The sequence below is a fragment of the Acomys russatus genome, chromosome 1, assembly GCF_903995435.1.
Source record: "Acomys russatus chromosome 1, mAcoRus1.1, whole genome shotgun sequence".
Taxonomy (NCBI): domain Eukaryota; kingdom Metazoa; phylum Chordata; class Mammalia; order Rodentia; family Muridae; genus Acomys; species Acomys russatus.
This window is the reverse complement of record NC_067137.1, coordinates 46316874-46325580: the sequence shown is the minus strand read 5'-3', so window position 1 is coordinate 46325580 and position 8707 is coordinate 46316874. Positions and strand designations below refer to the sequence as shown.

General features: G+C 47.1%; 1 pseudogene; it reads left to right on the top strand.

The window, feature by feature from the left end:
* Positions 1-4896: 4896 nt before the first annotated feature.
* LOC127197609 (uncharacterized) lies at positions 4897-4980 on the top strand (annotated as a pseudogene).
* The last annotated feature ends 3727 nt before the right edge of the window (positions 4981-8707 follow it).

The following is an 8707-nucleotide window of genomic DNA, read 5'->3' as shown; positions in this document are numbered from 1 at the left end:
TTTGAACTCCTGGTATAGAACTCGCGGCTACTTCTCCAGCACCATGTTACCCCCATGCTACCATGCTCCCTCTCATGCTAACAATGGACTAAGCCTCTGAAACTGTGAGTCCCAATCAAATGCTTTCTTCTGTAAGAGTTGCATGGTCACGGTGTCTCTTCATGGTGGTAGAGGTGTCTCACCAGGACAAGAGGTACCAACTGATGGAATGAGTCTTCTAGTGGGCCTGAAGTGACTACGCTACTGGCCCCTTCTCTGCAGAGGCTTTGTCTGTCCTGGATACATCCATGTGACCTGACCTCATAGTAGCTTTTTAGACTTGTTACACCCCTGCTAGGAGTGAGGGTCATAGAGACCCAAGGATACCCTGGGCAGAATGCTTGGCCTGACATAGAGCACAGGGTCAGAGGAATGTCTGGAGCCTTCTGGTCCAGGACTCTCAGCATCAGGGCTCAAGGCAAACTCTTGACGTTGCTGATGCAGTGTATATGTACTAGGAGAGACCAAATATCTTGGGGGTACAGAAATGTCCCCTACCCCAGCAGCCCTTGCATACTGCTTCCCCAAAGTAGAGTCTACAGCATGGTCCAAGAGTGGTATTTTCATGTCCCTTCTTTGTCAATTAGTGACAGGAAAGAAACAGACTGCTTACATGTATGCAGAATGCATTGTACTGCTAAAGCATGCAAACATGGTGCTTGCTTCTTCCTGGCTTGCAGTAGAAATATACCAAGACCCCGGTAAGCTGTGTTGTGACCTTGGGTGAGTTGCCCAACCTCTCTGAGGCTCAATGTCTTTGCCTATAAAATCAAGCTAAGAATGCCTTTCCTGCCTCTGATATTTTAGAGGGCATCCTAAGAAGTTAAGGCCCCCGGGTGTGTCCTGTAAACCCTACTGTGACTCCCATGTGGGCAGTGACCTTGCAGTGACCAAATACTCACATTCCGCCAGAGTAGGACACCACAGAGCTCGCCCAGGTGAGTGCAAGGTGAGGCTGAAACTCTAGCTCATCAGAACAAGTCGAACACAGTAAAAAGTGTTTCTGCTTTGAGTGAGAAACACTCTTAAGATCAATGTAATGGCTTGATGGCTGAAGGTGTCTGCTGTACAAACCCAGGGTTCTGAGTTAAATCTCTAAAATCCTGTAGAAGTGACAGGAGAGAACTGATTCTACAACGTTGACCTGTGACACACACACACACTCACACACAAATGGCTTGCACACCCACTCCCCACTACACACAATTATCACATGCAAATAACTATTTAAAGATTAATATGTTTCCTTGAAACGTTCCTGTAGTGACTAGCCCACTTAGTCCTTCCCTTCCTCCTCTGCTGAGAGGCAGAGGGTCCAGGAGGAGCTGGAGAGCCAGTGTGGAGAAGACAAGTGTCATCAGGACTGGGCTCATGCCATGCTGTGCTCAGACAGAGCAAACATCACTTCATGGGCCGCTGGGGCAACAGTCGTAGCATAAGGCCTCTCCCTAGGATAAGTGTGGAACACAGCAGCTATGTCATTCACCCTCCACAGTGACAGACGTGGCCTTAAAACCAACAGGGTCCCTCTCTGACAGGCTCTGTTGGCTTCTCTTCCTCTCCTGGAGGAGTGATGAGGGATTTCACTTGCTTAGATAAAGGAAACTCTCATTTGTTGGGCCCCCTCCTGCTCACCATATGCTACTGTGTTTAATCCCCTCATCAGCTCCATAAAGAATTAGCCATATTTTTATACACAAGAAAGCTGAGCCTTAGAGAGACCCAGCATCTATCTTGGCCTCACAGACAGCAGGCAGCAGCACAGCTTAAATTGGAACTTGGATTTGTTGCACTCCAGATCCCAGGCTCTGACAAGGCTCATTACTGAGCCCGCCATCAATATTCCCTAAGTAGATGTCCTGGGCCTATATTGCTGGGGGAATGAGAGAATGAGAAGGCCGAAAGTCAGGCCCTGGGTTTGTGGAGTTGGGGCAAATTCAGAGAGCAGATGACCAGCAAAGTCCATAGCTGGTCCTTCATTCCTCCCTTCACACTCTAAGGCCACTAGGGAGTCTGGAGTAACAGCCTTGAGCGTTTTGATGGCCTGGCAGCCACTCTGGCTGAAAAGGTCAGCTTAGTTTGACCAGAAGGACTGTTGAGTCACCTCAGTCCAACTCCTCGGTGGTCAGGGGGTCCTATGTCAATGAGTCATTCTCATGTTGAAGGGTCTATTCAGCTCAGTCAAGGCTTGACTCCTCAGCCCAGGGCTCTTTCTACCCCTACCGTCAGGCGTGAGGTGAGCCTTGAAGGGTGGGGCTCATGGTTCTGGCCAGCTAAGGGACAGACCTCAGGCCTCAGAGTCTGGCCTGCCCCTCTTCCGCTAGCATTTGTGTGGTGCATGCATGCCAAGCCCACTGGCTCAGCCAGCAGCTGCTTCCATTCTCCCTGAAGCTGGCAGTGTGCAGCAGGCCAGCACTCAGAACCCTTTTCCTTCTTTTCCTTTCTGTGAAGGAGAACACTGCCCAGCCACCCTCCCCCCAAAGCTAGCTAGGAGTTTACTGGATGTGCCTCCACTGTTCACTGGACTGGAAGGCATGTCCTCCTGGGAGCGCCCTGACACTGTGGTCATTCGTACTGAGCCGCCCAGTCCAGCTCTCTTGCACTCCTTCCCTTCAGTTAGCATCTACTAGGACCCTTGACCCTTCAACCAGAGCAACTTCCTGTCTGTCTGACATAACAATAAGGGAAAATGAAGTTTATTCTGCTCAAGAGGATGAAACCGCTGGCCTTAGTGGAGACTCAACATTCCAAGCTATACAAGACAGAAAAAGGTGGATTCCGTGGCCAAGGGGCTGCCCCTAGGAAAGCAAGCCCACTTTAAGCCATGCTAAATGGCTAGGTGGAGTAGTTAATGAGATGCTGTACTTTCTTTCCCAGAATTCCCTCTCATTAGAATAGTCCCTACTGGTCAGCCATGCGGTTTGGCTTGTCTGCTTACCTTTTCTTTTTCTTTACTCTGTCTCTTGGCTTTTGTTTGCTCACTTGTTTTTAACTTTCACAAGGAGTTGTTTGCCTTCTGCACTTGTTATTTCACTTTGAAACAACGCTGGCTTTGCTTGACTTTCAAACTCCTTTCTGCCTTTTAGTTCTTTAATTGGCGGAGAAAGCAAATTCAATTCCTGCATCCTAGATCACACCACACCTAACAGCCCCAAGGATTCAGAGGTAATGCTCGGGTTCCAGGAAAGGGCCTTGAACTCACGTAGGATGAGAATACTCCAGCAATGGCTTGAACACAGTTTCCACTTGGGTTTAAATGCTGAGTTTGACACCAGCAGAGGGACACCTTTTACCTTTGTCCCTAGACCCTTTCTTTGCCTCAAGGCTTCCTCTTAATAGTTGGAATCCAGTGTTCAGGATGAGTGGAATTTCTTTCTGGAAAGACTTTGGAATGCCTGTTCTTTCCTCTGAAGTCCTTCTCCCAACCTCACCCTGCCCCATGCTGACTGCAGATTGTTCCATGTAATGCTGAAAATATTCATTTACACACTTATTGTTTCTTTTTCTTTCTACGAGATAAGGATTCTCTGTATAGCCCAGGCCAGACTCAATCTCAGGATCCTCCTGCCTCAGCCTGTGGAGTGCGGGGATTATAGGCATGCACCACCATTCCAGGCTAAGCCTCTTGTTTTTCCTGAATGATTCTCTGTGACTGTTTCTTTGGAGGCTTTTCTCCAAATGAGCTCCTCTTAATACAGGGAGACTGATTGGCTGTCCTCCGAAGTCAGAATGCCTGAAATCATGCCAGGGCTGCCATCAGAGGCCGGGTACATCTTGAGGAGTGGATGGAGGCTGAATACAGCTTGCAGGGGATGTTCTTGCTGTCTCCAAACCCTGCTGCTCCGGCCAGGCTGGGGCCATGCTCTTTGGCCCTCCCCATAGGCAGCGGTGCTAGGCCAACGAGCCAAAAGTATATGCACTCATGTCCTGGCTCTGCTCTGTGTCTTTGGGTGGGTTACCCACCTTTTTGTGCTTCTATTTCTTTGTTTGCCAAAGAGGAATAATAAAACCTGTGACCCTGTGTACCAGTGAAGTAAAAGGGGACTATAAGCTGCCTCATGTAGTGCCCACAATAGCAGTTTCTTAATCAATGATAATTTGATCAGCTGAAGCCTGCAATGCCTGAGAAGGAGTCTAGTATTGGGAAACTGAATATTTACCAGCAGTGTTGCCATGGAGATGAGAATCACTTGGGGAAAGACTAAAAAGGGAAACACAGAATAGAAGTTCTTTGCAGAAATTGATACCATCCCTCTTTCATCTCAATTCTTGGAAATGACGCTTTAAAGTATGAGTAATGATCACATGGAAGTGAAATCGTTTCCACATATGATGTGGGACGCTTGTTTCCTTCACTTGGGGCTGCATGTTGTAGCTGGCTCAATGTCGTTTCCCAAGGACCTTTCTGGTTTTCTGTCTTAACATCATATCTCATCTTATTCCTGGTCCTTGTTAAGAATGCAAACTCTTGAGCCATAGAGTTGGAGGCCAGCCTGGACAGTTCCAGGATAGCCAGGGCTATGTAGAGAGGCCCTGTTAGAGAGAGAGAGAGAGAGAGAGAGAGAGAGAGAGAGAGAGAGAGAGAGAGGGGGAAAAGAAGAAGAAGAAGAAGAAGAAGAAGAAGAAGAAGAAGAAGAAGAAGAAGAAGAGAGGAGAAGAGAAGAAAAAGAAAAAAGGAAGGAAGGAAGGTAGACAGGAATGCAAACTCCTTTTAAAGCACATGAAAGTGATAGCTCAAAGCTGTGGCATCCATTCATCATCCCAGCACACAAGGGTGAGGCAGGAGGATTGCTATGAGTTTGAGACCAGCCTAGGCTATAGTGTGGGATTCTGTTTCAAAGGGGAAAAAGAAAAACAGTGTCATATGCAAAGAGAGACACGTAGCACTCCCTTTGACAAGGATGGAAGCAGGCCAAGACCAGTTACAGCACTAGAGTTTGTCAAGGCTTTCCCTTAATGAAATTCACATGGGCAGTAACACAACTCAGTGAGCAAAGGTGCTTGCTATGCAAGCCTGGTGCCTGAGTCAGTCCCAGAAACCCAGGTAAAGTTGGAAGTACAGAACTGACTCTACAAAGCTACCCTCTGACCTCCACATGTGCCCTGTGGCACATGTACTACACACACACACACACACACACACACACACACAAATGATGATGATGTTAAATTTTAAAATAAAATGTAAAAATTAGAACCTCTCTGCAATGGTCAAAAGTGAGTGGCAGAAACTGGAGAAACAGCCCAGTTGGTGAAGTTTGAACCTCAGTGTCCACTTACAAAGCCAGGGGAGTTCTTATAATCACAATGCAAAGGAGGCAGAGACAGGTGTGGATCAAGACAGTCTAGCCTAATCAGTGGCGAGCCCTAGGTGAGAAGGAGCAACACCTGAGGCTGTCCTCTTATCTTCTGGCTTCACAAGTGCCAGTGTGCGGCTGGATTTAGATGGTGTTGGTGTGGCTATGTGCATAAGCATCCACAGAGACACGTGCTCAAAAATGCACAGTATACTGCACAGAAGTTTACAATATAAAAATATTTCAAAACAAGGCTGTGCATGGTAGAGCGCACCTTTATTTCCAGCACTCAGGAGGCTGAAGCAGGCAGATCTCTGTGAGTTTAAGACCAGCCAGGACTAATAAACTAACAGAAAAAAAAAAAAAAAAAAAAAAAAAGAAGAAGAAGAAAAATATTTTAAAAGGGAAATGTAAAACTGAGTGAAAAGGAGCCTCTCCAACCTGCAGCTGACCACAGAGATGACAGCCAGAGCCCCATAACTGTCTTTTTGGGGCTTTGTGAGCTGCACACACCTCTGGTGATGCACACTAAGGCCCTAGCACCAGCAAAAGATCACTTTTCCTTGGATTTGCGTCAAGTAATGCTTATAAGAGAATGACTTAGCCAGGCGTGATGGTGCACGCCTTTAACCCCAGCACTGGGAAGGCAGAAGCAGGTGGATTTTCGTGAGTTTGAGGCCAGCCTGGTCTACAAAATGAGTCCAGGACAGCTAGGGCTACACAGAGAAACCCTGTCTCGAAAATCCAAAAAGGGGGGAGGAGGATGGCCTTCATGCTTTTACAGATAGTATTGCGCTTATTAAACGTCGTGTCTTCGACCATGTTCCTATTTTCTGTTGGTCAACCAAGAAGCATCTGTGACCCCCTTTCAGTGTGTTCCACATCACATCAATTATCAGGATCTGTCAGTAAACATCCACATATATACATATGTATGTATATGTGTATATATGTATACACACACATACATATATACCTACATACTGTATCTACTTATATGCATATTTATAAGTATATGTTTAAGTATATTTGTTGTATAAATAATTTATGTGGATGTGTAGATGTCAGATCCACTCATGGGAATCAGTTCTCTTCTTTAAACCATTGATTTCAGGGAATCATCCAGAGAATGAACTCAAGTATTCAGGTTTGGCACTAAGTCCGCTTACCTGATGAGCCACCTAGCCACCTCTCCCAACATTCTTAGTGGCTTTAACATGAATTCACTTCTGCTCTAATGACCCACTAGATCACTTTTTCCTGATTGCCCCAGCCACCTCCCCCTTTTGCCACACTCCCGTGACCTACTCACCCACCATTAACATGGTTGATTTTTTTAGGGCCCACAAGGATCCCCATACTTTCCAGGATTGGGCCAAGCGCCAGGCAGGGCCTGACATGCTCTGCGGCCTGGTGCGAACCTCTCCTGTCTGTCCTGCCGGCCTCTTCTGCTTCCCTGGGCGCTGCTCTAGGTAGAGAGTTGCAGCAGTCTCATAGAATTAGCCATCCGGTGGGGAAATGTAGACATAGACAGCAATTATATGAAATCACATATAATATAAGAGAAAAGCACAGAAGTGACACAAGGTTGCTTCGTTACCTGGCATGGGTAAGGGAGACCAATCTAATGAATATAAAATTGTTTGCTACATGCCGGGCTAAGCGTGTGCTGCAGCCACTCAGCCTTCCTGACAATTCCTGCTCTACTTCCTCTGCCTGCACTGTACCATGCCACCCTGGGAAGGATCTGAGTTTACATGACTGCAGGCTAATAAGTCAGTCTATACTTTTATGGCTGTTTCCCGGAGACTGAGATTCCTGAGTGAGAAGAAATAATAGAAGCTGGATGATGACAGTTTAATACTGTTTTCTGAGCCCAGGTTACCAAACACTAGAACTCAAGAAGAAAGATGAAATATAAATAAGCTATTTGAGACCATACACCTTTAATCCCAGTTCTTCCTAGACAGTGGTGGGTAAGATCTTTCTGAGTTTGAAGCCAGCTGAGTCTATATATCAAAATCTAAGCCACCCAGTACTACAATGTAAAAGCCAGTTGCCAAAAATAACAATGATAAATAGATAGATAGATAGACAGATAGATAGATGGTATATAAGAGGCTTGAGACCACACAGATTAAATATGGGTGAGAAGGTCCAAATGACATCTACAGCTTTCTGGCATTGGCTGGAGTCTTCATATCAACAAAAGTAAGCCCCACCCTATAGAATCGGCTCAGGGCCAGGTGAAGAAGACGGAGAAGGTCCACAAATGGGTTGCATGGCTGAGTTATTATTGTTGTTGTTGTTATTGTTATTTTGAGACAGGGTTTCTTTGTGTTATCTTGGTTGTCCTGGACTTATTTTGTAGACCAGGCTGGCCTTGAACTCACAATAATCCACTTGCCTCTGCTTCCCGAGTGCTGGGATTAAGGCGTGTGCTACCACATGCGGCATGGCTGAATTCTTAAATTATGGCAGAGGAGCAAAAGAATATGGGAGCCCAGGAAGGAGAAGGCCAGCAAGCTTCAAGGTTTTCATTAGAAAAACAAATAGTGGTCTTGGAACGGATACAGCATCGTTAGAGGGACAGACAGGGGCATGAGGGGAAGCCTCTTAAGATCTGAACTTAACACAACAATGTCTCATGGACGGGAGAGGGAGAAGAGATGTACCTACTGCGGAGCTAGGAAGAAGATACATCCTGTCAGGCATTATGCAGCAATGTATGAGACGGGAGGGCGGCAGGGTGGGATGCTGGGGAGCATTTCCTGAGATGAGGCTGGCCGGGGTGCTCACCATCCTAGAAAAACACCAAGAAGCAACCACCAGTATCCATTCTGGGTCTCACCTGGCCTGCTCGCCACACCCGATGGGTAGCATTCCAGACCATAGGCTGCCAGCGTACTGATCAACTCTATTCCTGGCTCACAAAGCAATTTCTGAAGCCTGGGGGCCAGCGACATCTGTCTGAAGTTCCTGGAGTCATGATGAGCATGCCATTTCTCAATTCCAGCCCATGGTAGGGCATGTCCCAAGGCTGAGCTTGTGAAAATCAGGTTGCAGGAGATGATGCTTGCAGCCCCAGACAGCAGAGCACAGGCTTGGCTTGGCGCAGCCTCTCTAAATCTTGCAGGGAAACAGTGGTGACTGGAAGCTGGGCACATAAGAATGTGGCCAGGCCACACAAGGGCTACGAATGAGCGAGCGAGAGTACCTTCCTTACCCAGTTCACTGCTCTACTACCTCTCACCAGCCTCCCCCACCAGCTCAGGGATCTTTTTCTCTGGGGTCCCTCAGCAGTCCCTGGTGAGTCTGTCACATCAAAGGTTGCCTTGTTCCTCCTAGCTGAACTGAGAGCTCCCCAGGAG